The sequence below is a fragment of the Hipposideros armiger genome, unplaced genomic scaffold (genome assembly GCF_001890085.2).
Source record: "Hipposideros armiger isolate ML-2016 unplaced genomic scaffold, ASM189008v1 scaffold_322, whole genome shotgun sequence".
NCBI classification, from domain to species: Eukaryota; Metazoa; Chordata; class Mammalia; order Chiroptera; family Hipposideridae; genus Hipposideros; species Hipposideros armiger.
The window spans coordinates 1,353,352-1,375,736 of record NW_017731672.1 but is presented as its reverse complement, the minus strand read 5'-3'; the positions used below and the strand labels follow the sequence as shown (position 1 = coordinate 1,375,736).

Genomic DNA, 22,385 nt, shown 5'->3' with positions numbered 1-22,385 from the left:
AAGATTGGAGGAAGGACTGGGGAATTAGTCCTAAAAGATTGTAATATGGGACTTGCTGTGCCTTTGTCTAGCACATTACATGAGTGTCAGCAGGAAAAGAGATGGGAAAATGGCCCCAGGGTGGATTTGGTGAATTTCTTCCCTGTTAGCTAGGATGAAAATTTGAATGACACCTTGAAGTGATATAAAACTCTTTTATTTACACATCCAGTTAGCTGGAAGGCCCCCAGGCATCACATTCAGAATGTAGCAGTGCTCAGAAAACGGGCGAGTGAAAGATGTGAGCTCTCTTCTCCATCCCAGCTGTGGCAGATAATCTGGACCAGGGAGTGAGAATACAGGTAATAGAGGGAACAATAATCAAGAAAGAAAAAGGCATGTGGATAAGCCACTAATAATGACATCTTTTTGGTATTTTTATGTACTATTTAAACAAATACTAAGCCCACAGAAGTACATTTGCCAAAAATTAAAATTGTAGCCAAGGCAATCATAATTTTCCTTAGTCATTACCTTCTTGTTTCTTTAGGTCTGAGCTGAGGGCACGAAGTGGAACTCATTTCAGCATCTTGGGCATCAGGGAGGGTTCACTTTTCACCACTGGGATGTTGAAGGTGGAAAGATGGAATTGTGGTGTTTGTGATGTCAACAGCTTCAAGCACTTGAAACCTAGAAAGGTGCATGTACAAGGAGCAAGACTGAGGGAAAATCAAGTAACTGGTGGATTTTTGATCCCCGGGGACCGGCTTGCCTTAATCATTGTGTCTTTCCTTTCTCACTGCTCAGACATGTGTAGGCATTATCTACAAGTTGCTGTAACAAAGGCACTCAGCTCAAGAGTCACAGCTGATATATTGGACACTTGTCCATTTTTTTCTTCTACTTTTCAGCTTTCAGACAATTTTAGAATTCAAAGAAAGCTCCTCATTTATGGCACAGTCCCTGAATTCTGTGGGGATTTGGTATCTGTGGCAATGTCAACATGTCAGATGTTGCTTTGCTGGTGTGTATCCCTCTAGTGAAGGAAGACGAGGTAGAGAAGAAAGGAAGTCCTTGAGGGAAAAGCAATATCGAAGACCTAACATTTCACTGCTGCTGTAATGCTGAAATTGTACGTGAAGTCTTCATTTTGATGCATCCATTTAATTATGGCCTAGAGCTGAGATTTGCATCGCTGACGCTCTCAAATGTAGAGAAACAACAATAAAATAACACCACACATTTCACTCTGTTATTTATTTTTATTCCCCCCCCCCTTTTTTTTTTTTGCATCAGTTGTAGAACAGCTATCTTGGAGAAACTAACTGTTCTGTAAAAGGTTAATTTCATGCTGGGTTAAGTACTAAGACCTAACCTTCTTCAGGGCTAGATTGAGTGTCTGTTTACTGCCAAGTAGGTACAGTGGAGTCCTACAGAAGTAATGTTCCAGCTGAGGGTCATATCACTCTCTAAAAAATTGCCTGGCTTTCTGCTGATGATTCATCAGAAAAATGAGCATGGTAATTGAATTGGGGATTTAAAAGGATCATAGGAAAACATCCACATTCAACGGTTAGCGCTGCCATAAGAAATTCTGTTAATGTGCAATATGGAAGGCAATCATCTATTGCCATGGACTCTTTAGCAAATGCGGGCTACTTAGTGTTTTTGCCCTAATCAGTGATAAGCGGCTGTCCATCATTGCTGTTGAATCAAGGCAGAGCTTGAAAACACTGAGTTGAAAAGGGAGCCTCGCTCTGGATGCCTGTGGTGCCTTCTACATGTTGATGAGATTCTGGGAAGGAAATCTGGGTACTACAGCATAAGGCGACAGAGAATCTAGCACAGAGGAATTTCCTGAGGAAAGTTTTGGTCTCCTTTCCAGCGTGGCAGAGGTAACTGTGATAGGACATGTAGCCACCTCATCTGGGAAGGGAACATATTTTGCTTCCAAGTGTATGGATAGTTGGTTTGTGCAGGTTGAATGAAATAATCACCTTTTGGCAAGTTAAAGGTCTAACTCTTCTCCGGAGCAGTGGTTCTCAGCCAGGGGCAATTTTGTCCCCCTGCCAACCCTAGGGACATTCAGTAATATCTGCAGATACTTTTGGCTGTCACCCAGGGGCGAGGTACTCCTGGCATCTAGTGCGTAGAGCATCAGGCCCTAAATGTCAGTAGTGCCAAGGTTGAGAAACCTTGATCTAGAGAATGTTCTAGACCTTTGGGATCTTGACTTTGTAAATACTTCATGAGGACAATATTTTGAGGATCAGGTTTAAACAAACAAACAAAATGTCTAAAGCTTTTCCTTGTTATGGAGTTGTCAGAACCCCCCAAGTCTGTGAATTCATCCTTTTGTTAGATCTAATTTGAAGAGATATGTCCCAGAGAAAGTTCTTTACACCAAGAATTCCATGCATTGACTATGCTTCTAACAAAATGGACACTCATTGAGACTCTGTTGCCTTAAAGGTAGAAGATGGGAAACCTCCTCCCTAAACATAATTTTCTTAGACAGTAACAAAGATTTTGTCTCTTGGTTCCAAAATATATATGCTTCGTGTTTCTGAACCAGTGAATTCAAATGCTATAGCTGTTATACTCTTATTACATTTTGCTAAAAGCATTTTTTTTATCTTGTACAATATGGATTAATCTGTGCTTATGACTTTTCAAATCAGGAAAAACATTGTATCCCAAATAGTTTACACATTTTCTTTTTAAAAACACAATGCAAGGCTAAGAATATTTAGCCCTGTAAAGTATTGGTGACCAACCAGATAAGTCATGTTGGAAAAAGACAGCTACTAAAACTTGCTCAATGGGTTTAAAACCGTTAAACAAGTGTAAGAGCAGCCCAGAGTCCATTTTTTGATTTTGGTAAGCATGAATAAGGAGATACTTGGTTAAAAAGAAAAATTCTGTTGACTCCACCCCAAATCTTGAAAGATTTCACCTACCAAATTTGCAATTTTAACTTTATAAAACTTAGAAATGAACTGTCAGTCCATGTGAGATGGCCAGGGAAGAGTCCCACGTCATCTTAAATATTGTGAACCTAGAGCAAGAAGTGTGATACTTTATTTCAGGGGTTGGCAAACTTTTAATGCAAAGGGCCAGATAGTAGGTATTTTTGGCTTTGTGAGCCATACAGCTTTCTGTCTCTACTACTCACCTTTGCTGCTGTAGTGTGAAAGCAGTTATAGACAGTTCAGAAATGAATGCATGTTGTTGCATTCCAATAAAACTTTGTTTATAAAAAACAGGCATTGGTCCCACTTTGGCCCTCAGGCCCTAGTGTACCCACCTCTGCTTAATTTAACCCAGGCTGCTTTGTCACAGGCAAATGCATAATTCCTGTTACATTTTTTGCAATGAGTGTGATTAGGTATGGAAACTCAACACTTCCTTCAAACACTTCAGGTTGGGAATGATTGCAGGATGCACTTAGCTGTTGGTCTGTACACCATCAACAACAAAACAGGCAAAGAGGAACCCATAAGCAGTTTGACAACTAAGTTCATGATCTTGTTGCAATGATGTTGCTAACCTTCTTTGATATCAGAGGGATTATTCATTTTGAATTTATACCAACTGGACAAACAGTGAACCAAGTTTACTATTTGGAAGTGCTGAAAAGGCTGCGTGAAAAAGTTAGATGACCTGAACTTTCCACAACAATTCATGGCTCTTGCATCACGACAATGCACCAGCTCACATGGCACTGTCTGTGAAGGAGTTTTTAGCCAGTAAACAACTAACTGTATTGGAACACCATCCCTACTCACCTGATCTGGCCCCCAGTGACTTCTTTCTTTACCCGAAGATAAAAGAAATATTGAAAGGAAGACATTTTGATGACATTCAGGACATCAAGGATAATACAACAACAGCTCTGATGGCCATTCCAGAAAAAGAGTTCCAAAATCGCTTTGAAGGGTGGACTAGGCGCTGACATCAGTGCATAGGTTCCCAAGGGGAGTACTTCGAAGGTGACCATAGTGACATTCAGCAATGAGGGCATGTAGCACTTTTTCTAAGATGAATTTGCAAACGTAATTGTCAGACCTCGTATGCACAAATTGATTTTGCTAAAAAAGTGATGTAGTATTCATGGGAATTATCTACTAGTGTCTGTTAGCTTATTATAAAAATATCATGTCATTTCTAATATTTGCTAGATTTCAGATTTAGTGAAGGATCAGGTTGGGGGAAAAAAAAAAAGAAATGAGCTATTTCAAACGAGGGTTTCCTGCAGACTGGAACTGTGCTGTGGACTGCTAGTTGGAGTGGTAGATCTTACTCAGCAGTCATCAGACATGGCTTGACTCTGACCTTGGTAGTATATGATAAGGTATGGCACTGTCGTATGCAGCTATATTCGGGGTCTTCTTGATACAGTTTTCTTATGTGGGGTTTTGTTATTAGGCCTTGTCAATGTGTCAGCTAATATAATGTAAGAGCGAGTGATGGTTCCTGCAAACTGTAAAGAAAGAAATGAGCCACCAGAAGTCCCTTGCTTTCTATTCTTCAGTAATCACGCCAATGTGATCAAACACTGTGACACTTCCAACAAGCCAGACAGTTGCAATGTGGAGGCAATGAGAGATTTTTTTCCCACCTCTTAAGGGCCCTCAGTCAAAAAAGATGAAACTGAAGTAGTTTTGTGTGAGGGTTCTCAATCGTGGGATGGGAGAAGCTCAGTGTGCCGTGTAGCAGCACGGGCGTAAAATTGCCCTGAACTCTTCATTTTATGTGAAATGTGAGGCTCTTCAGAAATAGTCTCCGATTCCCTAAATTAAGTATCTGTTATGTTCCTATGTTCAATTAGCCATGTTTTCTTCAACTCTACCAGTCACCGTGTGCACACACATACGCGTGAGCGCACACACACACACATGTGTGAGCGCACACACACACACACACACACACATGCAGAGAGAGAGAGAGAGAGAGAGAGAGAGAGAGAGAGAAAGAGAAACAGAAACCTTTAAATTTGCTTTCCCATGAATCAGTAACAAATTCATAATTACATAAAACCTATGCTACCTAGTTGAAAAGAGCCTGTTTACATGTAGAACTGATTTCATTGTTTGACTGGGTTGAAGAAAACTCAATATAATACTTACACGATGTCTGGCACAGTCCGTTCTTCTAGTTCCAGGAAGCATTGCAAATAATTAGAAATAGGCAAAGCTTTTCTAAGCTTCAGGTAGAGCTAGTTTTCTCTTCTCTTCCATTCCCCTCCCTTCTCCCCTTATCTAAATAATATGTATATATCTCATAATAAATAAATATATAAAAAGCTAGTGAAGTAGTCATCTACTGCTACATAACAAATTATCCCCAAATTTAGCAGCTTAAAAAACAATAAACGTTTGTTATTTCACACTGTTTTTGTAGATCTGGAATTCAAACAACTTACGCGAGGGTGGTTGTAGATCAAGGTGTGTCAGAAAAATCGCAGCACACAGACATCAGCTAGAACTGCAGTCATCCAAAGGCTTGCCTGGGGCTGGATGCTCGGCTTCTAGTATGGCCTTGTTTATGCAAAGTGTGCTTGGACTGGTGTTAATGGCCCGGCTCCTAGTTGTAGACTAACTTGCCTATCTGAACCACCTTTTTTGTTCCCCAGTGTTAACTTGGTCAACACCCAGTTGAGGTACTTCTGAGTCATTTTTGTCCTTGGTTTTCTAATTGTTACTGTAATCAGCACCACTTATCTAGCACTTACTAGCACTTATCTAGCACTTACTAGGGCCAGGCAGTGACCTAAGTGTTCTGCTTATCTCTTACCTCATTTAATAATCCTCAGACAACCTTTTAAGGTAGTATATCACCCTCATTTGCCCACCAAACTAAATGAGTTTCAGAGACTGACACACAGTTAATGGAACTGAGATTTAAATATATTCTATCTGGTACATAGTTCTTGCTCTTTCTTCCAAAATATGATGTACATCAGACCAAGAGCAATGTATTGAATATATTTGACTCTTTGGTCTCATATCTCTAGGCTAAATTAAATTGCATGCTTCTTGACTTAAGTCACAACATGGAAGTATTTTTCTATTCCTTTTAAAATAATTCCTGATCCCAAACATGGCCTCCTCACTTCTTTCATGTGGTATCTTTGCTTCCATATACTGTTAGCAACCTTTTCCCCACCCTTTCTTTGAACATGGGGCTGCTTTGTGAGTGAATTTGCAAATGCCTTGAGGAAAATGGAGCAATGGGTAGTAACCATTTTGGCTTTATAGAGAAGACTCCAATCTCTTGTGACAAAGAGTGGCAGGCCTCATAGTTTTTGTGAGGGCAGTTTAGAAAGAATTCATCTATTACCAGCTTGAGCAAGGCTTTTTAAATTCTATCCCGCACTACCAATTCTCTGGTAAACTGGTAAATGGGTTTAGCTGATGCAGATTTTTCTCATTTGCTGGGCTTGGAAACCCACGTTGTCTTTGACAGCTCTTTTCTTGGTCTAGCCTTATTGAATCAGTCTTCAAAAGTGGTGAAAAGAACAAACTTTCAAATCAGACACCTCCGACTTGGAATCCTGGCTCAGAAACTTCATAGCTGTGTGTGATGTTTGAGAAATTAGTTATTACTTAATTTTTCAGTATATCAGTCTTCTATTCTGCAAATAGAAATGATGATGCCTAAAGATTAAATAAAGCAAAAGAAATAAAAATAGTATAGTGTCAGGAGATGAGTAGGTCCCCAAATAGTTATTGCTACATTAACGTTTTCATAAAAATATCAGTGAGGAACGCAGCAAGCAACAGACAATGTGAAAAATAGCTAGAAAGACCAGGGTTGATTGAGTTTTCTCACCTAGTAAGTCCGCAGATCGGTGGCTGCTAGTATAGTTCAGGTGCTCCATGATATCAGGGCTGGAATCTCGATGATTCGCTTGCCTTTGTCCTCATGTTGGCAAGACAGCTTCTGCAGCTCCAAATATCATATGCATGTGTGAGGTGAGAGGAAGAGGGAGGTTTTCAGCTGTGCTTTTTGCTATTATCAAGAAAACACAACAATTGTGCAGAGATACCCTAGCAATTTTGCACTGATGTCTCATTGGTCAGACTGTGTCACATGACCATCCTTTGATGTAAGAGAGACTGGGGAAGTGACTATTTAGCTTTCCCAGCTACAACAGAGGACTTGGCCAAGGTCCTTGTTTGTAGTCTCTTTTGGGATAAGGGCAGCATGGAGATGGGGTATGAGAAGTATGAAAGAGGAATGTGCGAGATGCTGTGAATGCATGGTAGAAAAATGACTACATCAGAGGGGGGCTTGAGGCTTAATTATCAGAGAGGAAAGAGTGTTTGAGAAAGATGTTAAAGAATGGATGGTCCGCAGAGAAAAGAGGGGAGCTTCCAGGCGGTAGGAATGGGATGCAATGACATGTAAGCATTGCATGCATTTCTATATTTGGGACTTTGGAGAAACTGGGTGGGTCTAGAATATGTGTGTGTGTGTGGGAGCAGGTGGGGTGTGGAGACATGATGCAGTCCGTGGTGGTGGGGAAAGTTAAAACTGGAAACATAAATTGGAATTAGACTTTCAAGGGCCTTGTTTGGACTTTATCTTGCAGGTGTGGTGGGTCCTGGATGGCTTTGCACAGGGATAAGACAATGAATTTATGTTTTGAGCTGGAAGGGAGAAGTATCAGGTGCAGATTTGGGATGATGGGGGATTGAGCTAAGGCTGGGAAGAAAAATGAGGAGACAGCAGATACCAGAGGTATTTAGGCGGTGGACATGACACAGCTTGTCCTGAATTGCTTGAAGAAGAACAGAGAGGGAGGAGTTAAAAATAACCCTGTGAGGTTGAGTTTGGCTACATGATGATGCAGCTGAATAAAGAGACGCTCCTGGGAAAGGAGCAGGCTGGTGGGAAGAGGGTAATGAGTTTGGTTTTAGACATGCTGTATACAGTTGAATGGCTCTATAGGACTTCTGGAGATGGGAAATTCAATTTTAAAAAGCAGGAGAGAGGTTGGTGGAAGTTACAGTTACAGAGTAATAGCTTAGATTAGCTTAAAGCAACATATTTAGTGGTGGAAGCCAAAAATGAAGAGACCTGCAGAGGATGAGAAGAAAGTCATAAATGCTTAGGAATTACTGGGTCTTCCAATATTCTTTTGAGAGTTGCTCTCAGTTTCCTTGCACCTTCCATGTGGATATCTCGGGGGCTCCACAGTCGACTTCTCCTAGTCTCTTTATGATTAATAGAAAGGCAGCCCTTTTCTCTTCTCTGCACGTGACTTATTCTCGTGCTACAGAGGGTTTCCTCAGGAGCCACCAAAGTGGAGTGCTGAGAAGGGAGACGCAGAGGCAAAGGTCAAACAGAACCACAGCTCATCCTGAAGAATAATTTGATAACGCATTTCTAATAAGGGACCAGCTTGTCATGGAAGCAGGATCAGCGGTTATCCTCTGAAATCAAAATGAAAAGCAACAGGTTAAACCTCCTGGGTGGGTGATTTAAGTTACCTACGTGAAATCGTTTCCTGGTAGTGTAGGCTATTAAGCTTTGAAATGTGTTCTTGATTGTGACTTTGGAGTCTTATCTGGAGACCTCTAAGCATTGTCACAATCTGTTTTGGCAGAGGTGGTTAAGTAAACTTGTGTTAGAATGAGATGCTCCTCTCGGTGACCTCTTCCGGCTATTGCTAAGTGTATGAAGTCACTCTTCAACTTGGGAGATGTGCCATTACCCAAGCTTTATTGTACTTGGTTCAAGTGATTACCATTTAAGCCCGTTTTTCGTGTATGTTTGTGAGGCTCATTCTATAGAGTAGATTGAAATCTGAAGTTATTTTTCCACTTCAATTCCTTTGTCCATGACTAGTGGTTCTGTGAGAAAAGAGATCAGTGTTGTTTATTGTTGCTCCTTTTGTTTTCTTGCAGCTGGAAGCTTTTTCTCTCAACACAAATTCCAATTCTTCATGAAGGATCACATTTAGTCATATGTAATCTGTACAGCCGGGGTTATTCTAAATGACACTATTTTCAACCTCCTGCAAAAATCACTTCAATTCTAATCTGTTCCTTCATTTTTTATATTTTGGGCTTTCTTTAGAAATACTTTCCTTTTTCCTCTTTCTTTGGGGCTAAATGCCTGAAGGAGAAAGCATAGGCAGACAGCCGAATACTTTTTTACTCTAAATAAAAGATCACAGAAGGTGCCTGAGGAGATTTAGACCTTGAGAAAACTAAAATGAGCATTTTAATTCGCTCTCCTGGGACTATTTTACTTATTATTTTTTTTTTGGGGGGGGAAACTTTGTGAGCCTCTTCTTTTTTCCCGTAAGTATTTTGTCAGTGAGAACAAATATAATTTTCTAATGCTACAATGATGACAAAATGTGATTAATACATGAAGCTAGGGGTTTTGATTCAGGGAACTATGACCATCTCCTGTTGAATTTTCAGGATTGAATCTTTTATTCAGATGTGGAAAAACATTTAATGGTAACTAAGCTCTTCTGCCTTTTTGGATGTCATGTAAAAAATTTGTATGTATGGAACCGGCCAACTGCCCCTCCCCCTAAAGGTCTCTACTATTCGGTACCCTTGACTGTATCTTTTTCCCACGCTGATAGGTGAGTTTGTGGTGCTCTTCCTTGAAGATTAACAGTGGGCATCAGAGGGCTATGGACTCTTACTGACAATAAAAATATTGATTTCACCAGCAAGAAACCATTGTGAGAAATGCCTGATGAGTTGGAATCAGTGCAAATATGTGCAATGATAAAAGGAAAAAGGTTACTGGCGTGAGACTTTGGAGACCTGTGGTCTGTTGCTGAGCCTGGAACTAGCTCTGAGGCCTTAGGCAACTCTCTCATCCCGGGCTTTTCCCTATGAGTGGAGGAGCCAGCCTGAGAGTCAGGGATTCTAACTTTTCATGTATGGCCTGCTGCTAATTTACTGGATTTATTTGCATAAGCAGGACTTTCTCCTGTCATTTTCTCGTATGTCTAATAATAGGGATGCGTATTTTCAAATTACAGACACAAGTGAACAAGTGTTTAGTATCAAGGATTATAAAATTTTCTTAAGTGTCCCCAATTGCTCTGAGTGTATTTAAGTGTCTGTCACTTTTAAAATCACAAAACAAATCTGAATTTGTGAAATGAGGAAGTGGGAGTTGATGATTACTAAAAGCCTGGATTTTTTTCTTTTAGTTGGATCATCACTCAGTGGTGCACCAATGCATAGGAAGCAAATGATTACTTGGTTGAGAACCACACAGCCTATGTGTCAGAATGTCTTAGGGGGTATATATTAGGGGTTGGATTGCCTGGTCATAGCGTAGACATAGTGTAAGTACTGCCATATTCCTCTCCAGAATGGTTGTATCTGTTTATCTTATATTAGCAGTGCAAACAGGTTTATGAGAAATGTGCATGAAAATCATTCTTACTATCGCTTGAAATTGCCCCCCTTTCTATAATAAATTGGCCACTCTAATGGGATTTAGTTGCATTTCTCTTACTAGTAGTACATCGGAGCATCCCTTCTTGTATTTGTTAGCCATTTAGTTTTCCCCTTCTGTGTGTGCGTGCGTGCGTGTGTGTGTAATTTGGGGTAATTTTGGAAGCTGCCCTAATTCTTAGTAGCTTCTTTAGCTATTTAAAGGAGTCAGCTGTATATCTCATTAGTAACTTACTCTTTTTTTTTTTTAAAGATTTTATTGGCGAATTCGGGGAGGGGAACAGACAAGTTGCTGTCCTTTTGTTCTTCAGTCTAGTTGTGGAGGACGGTGCTTCACTGGCCCATGTTGATATTATCATTGTGCTCTTCCCGGGTGAGGCAGTCACTCTCCAGCCATTGGACGGCTGCTCACGGCGGCTCACGGCAGCTCACACCGGCTGCTGGCCAGCCCCACTGCAGCCTATGCCATTGCCAATGACTCATGGCAGCCCAGCTCCTGGTCGAGCTGTTGTTCATCAGTTTAGCTGTAGAGGGTGCAACGTCACTGGCCCTCTTAGGCGGGATCCAAACCGAGGCCCTGCTGCTCAAAGCTGGCGTCCCAATCCAACTTCTAACCAATGGCCACTCGGCTGGCCCATCAGTAACTTACTCTTAATAAATGTAAACAATTAGTAGGATACCTCTTGCACCCCACTCCTACCCTCCCAGGTAGAGTTAAAGGTTTTGTTGCCACAGTTTCTATAACCAGGAAAAGTTTCCAGGTATCTGATTGGAGGTAAGTTTGCCCCTACTCACAGAGCCATTAGTCTGATAGTCAGAGACTTTAACTTTTCATATGAACTGCTGCCAATTTATTGGCTAAATTTGTTTAAGATCTTTTCCCTTTATTTTGTTATATATAAAATAAATAATAGAATAGATACTTCCAAATCACAGATACATTGAAGGAAGTATTAAGGGTTATACAGTTTCCTTTTTTCTGGGTCTGGCATATAAGGAGCTTAGAAGTCATCTCCTCTGTCTACACAGCAAGAAAAAAACTGAACAAACTGAAAATCAACAACTCTTCTTAGATCCATCAGGGAACCAAGGTCACAGGGCAAACTCCTGCCCCTAAAATTGGAGAGACAGGCGAATACAGAGAATCACAACTTAGCAGAACAGAAACCCCTGTGGAACCCAGTGCCAGAATAAGAAAACCTAAACTCTAATCGATGGATTACTGGAGGCTCAGTGTGGAAGTGTGAGAGTTAAAAACTCTAAGGGGGCTGCATTTTAGGGAAGCTGACACACTTTTGTGTTTTACCTTCAGGGGCCCTACCAAGTTCTCACAGTGAAGACAGGAGAAAAATCCCCTATGCTTCCGACAGGGGGAGAGGAAAAGTAACCATTTTGAAATATCATTTTGTTCTTAACAAGGTGTGCCTTCAAGAGAAACGATTTCACCAGAGCCTAGGCCACCTCAGGGTGGGGAAGTCTTCCTGTATCCCCTAAGAGGAGTGGTGTGGGGGCTGAGAAGCATTTTCAGGAGCATACTGAAAGACTGAGATCTAATTATGGGACTTTAGAATGCTTTTCCTCCCCCACACCTTAGCACCATACCACCAAAGGCCTACTTAGTAAAAGTTCCTATTACCCAGTAGCACATCATGTCTGCCTTTCAGCAAAAAAGTTACAAGACATACTATAAAGCAAAAAGCACAGTTTGAAGAGACAGAGCAAGCATCAGAATCAAACTCAGATATGGCAGGGATGTTGGGAATTTCAGACTGAGAATCATAATGATGATTAATATGCTAAGCACTCTAATGGGAAAAGTAGACAACCTATAAGAATAGATGGGTAATGTAAGCAGAGAGATGGAAATTGTAAGAAAGAATCGAAACAAGAAATGCTACAAATCAAAAACACTGTGACAGAAATGAAGATGCTTTTGATGGACCCATTAGTAAAACTTGCATAAGTGCCTCTACATGTTATGAATGCATTCAAATGTCACTTTTAAAATTATGAAAAAGTCTAAATTTTATTGTTTCTGTGATAAACTTCACTTTTCACCTAATATATTCCAATCCTGGTTGTGATGTTCTTTACTCTGAAATGCCCAAGGAAGGGAAAAAGCGAGCTTCTGAAGAAATACAAATGGGAAGAGAGCATCACACAGTGACTTTGGGTACATCTTGTGCAGGTAGAAATTGATTCTGAGTGAGATCAGATCTAAATTGCCATATAGAAATTACGTGGTGAACGATATTTTTGCCTTAATGAAAATGAATTCAGATTGTAGCATGCAAGATTCTGACATTAGCTGTAGAATTTGGTTAGCTAAAATTGGGGAGGTATGAATATGACAATTACAGGAAATAAAATGTTCTAAAATATCAAAATATTTTACTTATTATTTACAATTTTTTTTGTCAACATATTGTATCCACAGTCTTTTCCAGAGAAATCTTGCATTTCATGCATTCTTGCTGCTTGATTTTAATTGACAATAGCCATTAGCTGTGTCGGATTTATGCAGAGATTGCAAATTTTTTTAAAAAAAGAGTAGAAACAGAAAAATATGTTAGAAGCATTTTGTAATACATTAGGATAGTAGCAAGGCACATTATTATACTGTTTTTATTTTATTATTTGTTTGATTGGGATCATCAGAAACATAATTTGTGTACCTTGGTTTTGTTGATCATATATTGTGGGCATTTTTCTAAGTCACCAATTCATCACAAATAGATTTGCCTCATTCTTTACCCATTTTGTGGGTATACAATAACTTGTCCAACCATTGCCCTATTTATGTCATCGCCTATTTATTTGCTTTTAGGCAGAGTGCTTTGGTAAACATAATTATACAATATATCTTTAAGCAGTCACACTAATGTTTCTGTAGGGTAGATTATAAATGTGAGATTATACAGTCATGGATTATGGACATTTAACATGTTGATAGTGACTGCCAAATTCCCTCCAAAAAAGATATTCTAGTCTCTTTCCTTCTAAGAGCAAAGTGTCTATTTCTCACACATTTGCCATCACTTGACACTATCCATCATTTAAATCTGAGTCAATCCATAGGCTTTAGTTGGTATCTGGAGTCTTTAGGATCAAATGGTAGGCTGATGATATGTATCTAACTCTTCTCCCATCCATTAAAATTATAGAAAAAATATTGTAGAAAACAATGAAACTGTAAGGAGAACAAGTAAAGATATTGTCAGTGGCCAGAACTTTGGAAGAATATATAGAGCATAGAAAACAGATGTGACTGGACCGATGGAGAGAGTTTAGTAGAAACCACAAGCCAGAGCAGCTTCAAGCCTGGGATCAGCACGGGAGCTAGAGGGGGCCATGGAGCATTGTCAGAGGGGTTCGTTGTTAGGCCAGTGTTTCTAACAGCCAGGACATTTGGTTACTCCTCCTGGCCATCAGTCATCAGAATAGCTTATAGGAATGGGGTTTTGCCCTTGAATTAAGGATAAAGCACTTTCCTAAAGAAAGTGACTTGTTTTGGGACAGATCCCAGTGAGAATATAGGCCTCTGTGAGTGAAGTGGGGATGTGTATGCTGGAAATCCCAATCTCCACAACAGGCATGGTAAGGAAAACAAAAGACAAGGCTGGTTCCCAGGAAGGAAATGTAGCAAACTATTCTATCCCTCTGATAATGTGGCTGCCCCCACAGCCACAGTTTTGGCCACAATGTTTATGTGCCTCATGCCCAACATGCTCCAGGATGCAGGACTGTTGACATACTCCCATATGCCATTGACCTACTTAGAAACTGTACTCAGTCTTTCCATTCAAGGGAGAGATGCTTGTGTAAGCAAACTTATACAACTTTGAAGTAAATCTACACTACCTTTCCTAAACCATATTCAAAAATATGAATGGACAAGTAAGGTTTAGCAGATATTTGATGACAACCATGAGGAAGTGTATGAGAACAAAGATGATCAGAACAGCACACCTAAATTAAATAGAAATGATTCAAATAATGGGAAAAAAATTCAAATGAGCATTTCAGAGTACATCAAGAGCTTTCATAAAATAGAAGTTTCTGAAAATCAAGAAGTAGATATCTGACATGAAACAAATCAATGGATGAGCTAGATATTAAATCAAACTGGACTGAAGACCATGTTGGTGTTCTTAAAAGATAGAATCAAGGAAACACTGTAGAGTGAAAAGAGTCAGAAAATTGAGAAATAGTCCTAAAATTAGGAGCAGCGCTCTAGGCACCTAACAAGATTCTAATGGGAGTTCCAGAAACAAAGACTCAGGGAGACTAGAAGAAAGGATCTAGCTAAAAAATAGAAGAAAAAGTAGAAGAAAATTGTCTTTAGCAGAAGAAATCGAAGTCTGTAGATTGAAAGGTTCCAGTAATTGTCAAACAGAATGAAGGAAACGAAGGACCACTGCTAGCTTTGAGGACTTCTATTGTCTGTCTGTTCAGTTTCTTTCCCTCTTGGTCACTATGGCCTCCTCTACCATATGCTAGAACTAGCTAATTAATGCTTCTTCGCAGATTCACGTAGATGCTGGGAGAAACTGGCTTTTACTCTTTCTGAGGTCTCTAGTGCCTGAGGACCCAGTGATCACGAAACTAAAAGGGTCCAATTTTAAGGAGAGTGTCAGCCTGAGAAAGAATCCAACACATAGGAGACCAGGTCTGAAAGAGGAGAAGAAAGAGACCCAGACCTAATAACATCGTTTCAACCATCCATGTGGCCACATCTGATTTTGGCACTCCCCCCTTTTACTTCCTCCCCATTAAGAACAGAGTGGTTTGAGACGGGCTTCTGTCACAGAAGTCATGATAATACACTTACCACCTCCTAAGGGAGTTCTAGCACTCTGTGGATAAAGAGAAGATCCTAAAAGCTTCCTGAGAGAAGAGGAAACAAATTACTTGCCAAGGCCTAAGAATTAGAGTGACATCCTACTTTTTGTCAGCAACACTGGATGGTAGAAGATAAGGAAGCAGTGTCTCCCCGATGCTGGGAGGCAGGGGGAAGGTTATGAAGCTGGAATTCTAGCCTTAGCCAATTATCAATCAAGCATGAAGGCAACGTGTATTTTTGGATGTGCAAAAATTTAGGCAGTTTATGAGAAGATTATCATAGGAAGTATTTCAGCAATATGAAAACGGAGTAAGGCTTAAGAGGACTGAAGGAAGCCAGAAAGAAGGTGAGAGGTCCGTTGGAGTGAGTACCTGAAACATCCTCTCCAACTGGAAGCGATTTATGTCTTCCTCGTTTATCACCCCTCTTGGTTCTAAAGTGAATAATATTTGCACATTTGTCAAAATTATAAGTATCCTTATTGGTTTCCATTTTTGGAGTCAACCCTTACAGACAAAGCACAGATGATTGACATAGCAGTCTAAAGTCAAAATGCATATGCTTTACAATGCCGTAATTGCAATTTGGGACAAAGTGATTTGCTTTAAACAATTATGAAATCAATAGAATGCTGCTGAGTAAAATGTGGTGGAATGGCATCTGAAGAGAGAAATGACTGTAAGTCCACATTCGAAATAGGGCCAAGGGGAGATGGGGACACACGGTTGGGAACATTTCTATGTGACCTGAGATGGCCTCCTCAGAAGGGAGGCTTAGGTGTGGCAAGTCCTCTGGCTGGAACCAGTATTTGCTCTCTAGGCACATTCAGACTATTAGATTGTGCTCATTTTCTTTGTCCCGAAGACCCATCATCACCCAGAGTTGAATATGGAGTTTTGTTGTTGAGGTGGTTTTGGTTGGAAGGTGCATAATGTACTCATTTTTCCTGGGAAGGAGGATTATATGTGATAAAATGGTGCCTTTTTAATGGACTGGTGCTTGTGTCTTAAATATTTAAAAAGAGAAAGGGAGGTAGAAAGCTGAAATGTTCCACTTTCATTTTCCCCTTTTGAAATTGGTGTGAAAGGGCTTAGCCTCTTTTCAGAGAAAATAAGAGTGTAACTCCCAAAGTGCATAAACAACAGAAAAGAAAAAACGAAAAATGCTAATTGGTGATTAAAGGAGAAAAGTTCAGTATTTTTTGAGTGTATGGCAAAAGCTTACATTCTCAAGAATAAACATTTCTAATGAGGTCCAAAGACTACAGGGCAAAAAGGAAATGGGATAGTAAAGACTTTTTAATAATCTAAAGTAGCTAGGGAGAAATAAAGACAGTTTTAAGGCTTTTAAACCATACTGACTCAACTGGTTGAAAATTTCAGCCTAACTGTTCGGTTGTTTCTTTCTGCACCAAAGCAAATAACGTTCTCTAAGTCATCCTTTTCTTCCAGTTGAGACGCACAGCTATAATTTGGTATCTATGCCTTAAGATATTATAAGGTAAAAGAGATATGAAATCTCCAGGCCATGGAATAGATTTTGTCACAGGCCAGGGTTGGGCAAAGGAGAGGGTATGGAGTCATCTTCCAGCGAGGATCCAGAGATCTCAGAGCAGTGCTACTGAGAGCTGGCACTCAGGGTTTGCCGACTATTGCCACGGGACAGTTTTATGAAGCCTGCACTTGTGATGGGATCATTATGAATGAAAGTCGTATAAGAAGAAGCACAGAGGATGTTTTACTTTATATATATATATATATATATATATATATATATATATATATATATATTTTTTTTTTTTAAGTGAATGATCCAAGAAACCTACTTCCAGAAAAGAGTTCATTAAAAAGAAAAAATGCTCAGTAAAAGGACATAGAAGAAAAATGGGAAAGCAGAAAAGCCTGTGCGGCCCTTATGTGTTTGTGTTAACACTGCTGGGATAATGATGGTGAACGGGCTAAGAAGAGAAAACATTCTGGAGGTTTATAAGTAATACCACCTAGAATAGTTTTTTGGAAACATCTATTAGTATATGACCACCCAAATGAGTAGACATATTCATATACATACAGACGGTCCCTGGTTTATGATGGTTCGATTTAGGATTTTTTTACTTTACCATGGTACAAAAGCGAAATGCATTCGGTAGATACCAGGTTTTGAACATTGAATTTTGATCTTTTCCCAGAATAATACATGGTACGATACTATCCTATGATGCTGGGCCACGACAGCAAGATGATTTTGCCCAACTGTAGACTAATGTAAGTGTTCTGAGCACATTTAAGTTAGGCTAGGCTGAGCTATGATGTTTGGTAGGTTTAGGTGTATGAAAAGCATTTTTGACTTATCATAATTTCAACTTGCAATGGGTCTATTGGGATGTGACCCCATCTTAAGTCAAGGAGCATTGATTTACACAGAAAGGCTTGAAGTCTATAGAGAGAAGGGGGTCATCCCCCAAAATAATAGCAGATACCTAGAGAGTCCCTGCTCTGGGCCAGGCTCTGTGCTAAGTGGTTTTGATGTATCACCTCGTTTAATTCTCACTACAGTCTAATAAAGTAGGGGGCTTTGTACAGATGAGGCTTTGAGAGATTAAGCCACTCGCCCCAGATCTTACCATTAAGTAGCAGACTTGGTGTTTTTATCAGCTCGGGCTGCTACAGCGAATACCAAAAGCTGGGTGGAACAGCAGACATTTATTTCTCACAGTTCTGGAGGCTGGGAAGTCCAAGATCAAGGTGCTGACAGGCTTGGTTCCTGATGAGGACCCACCCCACTTCCTGACGTGTAGACAGCCGCCTTTTCCCTGTTATCATATTGCTTTTCTTCAGTGCATGAGCATAAAGAGGGGGCTCTCTGTGGTTTTCTTATCAAGGCACTATTCCTACCCTCATGACCGCACGTAAGCCTAATTACCCCCCAAAGGCCTCACCTCCAAATGCCATCGCACTGAGTGGTAGGACTTCAACATAGGAATTTTTGGAGAGACAAGTTTTCAGCCTATGACCCTTGAACACTGAACCCACACCTTCTGAGCTCGGTGCCATGCTCTGAACGACTTTGTTGCTCTTATGACATTATCGCTGCTACTATTCTAGTGTTAATAGTATTTTTACTCAATAAGTAAAATTTTACTGATGCAAGGGATACCATAACCTCAAGGGCCTACATTTCTTTTTAACCTCAGCATCTAGTAAACTAATAAAAAATAAAAAATAAAATAACAACTGCAGTTTCTGAGTACTTAACACAAGTAATGGGCTTTATATGCATCATCTCATTTAATTATATCATCAGCGCTGGGAGGCATTAACTGAAACAATGAAGGAGGCAAGTCGGCGTCAGACAGCTTGGTTTCCAACCCCAGCCCCGCCATTTATAGCTGCGTGTCCTTGGCAAGTCTTTAAATTTCTCTGAACCTCCAGTCCTCCATCTATAAAATGGCAATAATAATACAAAATCAGTGGTCTTCATCATAAGGTGGTGAGGCTTAAATTGCTAATCAGAATAATGTCTAGAACATACTAATTACTCAGATGCTACCTTTTTTTTCTTATTATTCTAGTCTCTAGGTGAGAAACCTGAGAAGCAGAGAATTAAATAACTTGCTAAAGGCTATATGTATATGTAATACACACACACACACACACACACACACACGCAAAATGGAGCAAAGCTAGGATTCTAATTTCTATAGGCTTCAAACTTCAGTCTTTGCTCTTAAGCCCTCTACTGTAATGCCATCATAGGGTTTGGCTTCACAACTCTGTTTTCTAAGGATTATTCAGGGTGCTTTTCCCCCAATTTAAACTCCAGCATGGATTGTCTGTGAACAGGTTGCCTGGTGTGCCTGGGCATGTCAAGGTTAAGGCCTTGAATAAATTAGGAAATTGACACAGTTGCTGGTGACCCATTTTTAAAGATCGAATTTAAAAGCACTCTATCTTCAAAGGAAACTGGATTAAGTGGAAATGCCCTGTTTTGCTAAAACATGGACCATCTATTTGAAGAAGCATTTAGAATATTTTATTTCTAATGGTGGCTTGTTCGTAAATGCATAACATTAAGGAAGAGCTTTTAGTTTTAGTGACTTTGAAGTAAAAAAAAAAAAAAGAAAAAAGAAAGAAGTGGCACAATAGGGTCTATAATCCATATCCAAAGTGCAGAGTAGCATGAAGTACAAATAAAGTGTGTCCTGAATTGTTATATTCAGGGGAATCGCTTTGTGAGGTAGTATTAAAGGGAGGTGTAATGAGCTCTTTATAGGTTAACTATATAGACTTTATTTTCTGTAATTTTTTTCTTTTCAAAAATATTTTGGGAAACCATGGGATATCAGAGACCACTGGTTGTGTAATTGTGTGCATTTCACTAAAAGGAAAAGGGTCTAAATCATCCAGTGGAACTGTCTAGAATTTCCTGCCCCAAACGTGCTGGGGATCTCATCACAGGATAGCATCCATTTTGAGAATTTGTCACATTCTGGGCCCGATCCCAATGGGCTCAGAACACTGATTTGTCAGTGCACTTCTCATGGTGTCTTCTCTTAGGTGTGGACTCAGAAACTCATGATCCTAATATTTAAAGCCAGAGCCAACTGATGAACATACAGGGAGCTATACTCACCAAAGGGGTAGATGCATGTCACCAGCCATCCATGATCGCCCTGTGGGCCCAGACAACAAATGCTAATCAGCTGGTTGTGAAGCTGCAACCAGCCAAGATGAGTGAGTTACATGATTTCAGTATTCAGTGGCATGAGGCTAAGATATAGTTCATTACACCAGTTCTGCAAAAGAGCAACACCTGCCCACCCGCCACCAGGACCAGATTCCTTAGTACTCGGGCGGCTCTGCCAACTGGGACTGCTCTGTGTGACTTTGGCAAGTTACTTGCCTCACTGTACTTCAAGCCCCCTGCCTATAAAAATGTATGAATACATGGTTCAGCAGAGCATTAGGCCCATGAGAAACCATCATCATCTCTACCATCCATGCTTCAATTGCCCAACAGGCTCCCTTCCTTACACAGAAGCCATTCTGTGCCTTTAAAGGGGTTTTACCATCTGATGTGACTTCTAAGTTCTTATAGGTTCCAAGTCAAGAGAACAATACTGGGGCTTTTGAAATTTTTTTTTAAAGGATGTTCATATAGCCAAGTTAAAAACTGTTTAGGCTCTTTGGGTGTACTGCGTAGGCTCTTTCTGTGTTGAGAAAACACAGTCAGCCTGAAGGCTGTAGAAAAGGGACTTGTCTATGCACATCATCTGTTTAACTTCCAAAAGACTACAGTGTCCTCTGTTGTTGTTTTTTTCTTTTCCTTAAAAATTTGTATCGCAATAAAGCGCATCGCCTTTTCTTGAGTTTTTCCCATATACGTTTCACTTTCCTATGGAACAGAGGGCAGGCATCAGCTGGCTGCTTTTCCCCTGATAGCAAAGAATTCGTGTGCAGGGAACAGAGTGGAGGACACATCGGCCTTAGTGCTGCAAAGACAATTGATCACCGACGCCTGCTTGATAACCATTACTGCAAGGGCCATATTTAATCCGGCTGCCTCTTGGCTTGAGTTTTTATCAGAAAACAACCTTTGCAACACCCTGTAAATCTTCCTCTTTTTCCTCTCCGGCCCCAGACTGTGTACGTGGAAACCATTATCCCGTTTGGAGTCAGACATTTGCTGGGGGAAGCGTCTGATCCAATCTCTTTCAGGAAAAAGAAAGCAATTGCCTATGGTAATGTGGAGTCGGACTCATAATTTAGTATTTTATTGTGAATGTTGGGCGGCCATTTGCTTGTTTTCATTCAAATCAGAGAGTTAGAATTTCAAAGTCAATCATTTTCCTGTGATGGGTCTTGACTTCCCAGGGTTCCCTCTTGACGTTTCTGTGAAATGTGTCATCCTGGATTAGTAGAAAATCAGGCGCCGGTTCCTCGGTATTAAATATCACACAGCTGTGTTAACTTTTTATGAGAAGAAGCTGAGCTGCAAAACATTATGTGTGGATTTTGGAGAGGATTGTTTCTGACTGGTGAGTTGTGATGACTAGGTTTTTATCTATGGTACTAGAGTTGGGCTGATCGGATTAATGCAGTTTAGGCATATAAACCTGAATTATAAAGAAGAGAAATATGCTCTTATTGCAAGCAATTCTTTGTAGGTAATGGTGTAACTGTATGAGTTTTTTAAGCTGTTGAAATATACTCTGGATGATTGGAAAAGGCTTACATTTCTTGATTCCCTGGGATACTAATATGCATATCTCAAGGAGGAAATGGAATATAATGGCTTTGCCAGGACTGTCTGTAGTTGATGGGACACCGAGCGCCATCAAACCACAGGCTGTGCTAAATGTGATTAGGAGCTGTCACAATACATTTAGCCCTCATCGGTTAGAGAGAGAATCCAGGCCAAAGGTCATTCTCTATAGCAAAGTGGGCATTTAGTGCTTTTATTTGCTCTAATGGTAAATGATAGTTAATGAAAATCATTTATAAACCTTGTCCAAACCAGTGTTTCTCTACTGAGAAAGGTGGCTGGCTGCCTCTTGGAAGGGCTGTAATTGCAATACGGTTGACGCCATGTGATAGTAATTGGGCTTATAACTTAATGAACTCTGTGTCCAGTAAATCATTTGCACATAGTGGGAAAACAGGCTGAGGTAACAGCCCTCCCTGATGGGAACTCGTACTCCTGCTTAGTCTAGTCGACCTTTGTCACTTTGCACTTTGAAGTGAAATGTAACCACTGTTAAAATGGTATACCCAGCCTGAGGCCTCATTCTTTTGGATAATGGTCAACACATACCCTAATGATGATTAATAGCCATTTCAAGTATACTAGTTGTTTCAAAGGTCATTTAATCTTTAGGTAGCAGCTTAATTGAAATTTTATCCTTCTTATGCACATGGCATTCATTTTGAGAAGAAGAGATATAGTCAACTGCAGGTTGAGGAGAAATAATTTATTTGGCATTTCTTCCCTTTCCTCAGATTTCCATTTGTGCTAATTTTAAAAAAAATTCCATTCATTTTACTTCTTTTCCAATCGTGGTGGTGAAGTTTCTTCTGGGGAAACCCGATGCTTGCAGCTTCTTGGGTGGATTCCATTTCATC

At 40.1% G+C, this 22,385-nt stretch overlaps 1 protein-coding gene and 1 long non-coding RNA gene across 12 annotated transcripts in view; one reads left to right on the top strand and one right to left on the bottom strand.

Moving 5' to 3' along the window:
* Positions 1-22,385, top strand: part of RBMS3 (RNA binding motif single stranded interacting protein 3) — a 1,293,188-nt gene that overhangs the window by 18,772 nt on the left and 1,252,031 nt on the right. The gene's annotated exons all lie outside the window — the stretch shown is intronic.
* LOC109392284 (uncharacterized) lies at positions 62-5,658 on the bottom strand. The gene is made up of 3 exons (XR_002126026.1): positions 5,405-5,658; positions 514-669; positions 62-317 (listed from the first exon to the last, which is right to left on the bottom strand). It is a non-coding gene; the product is annotated as an uncharacterized LOC109392284 (long non-coding RNA).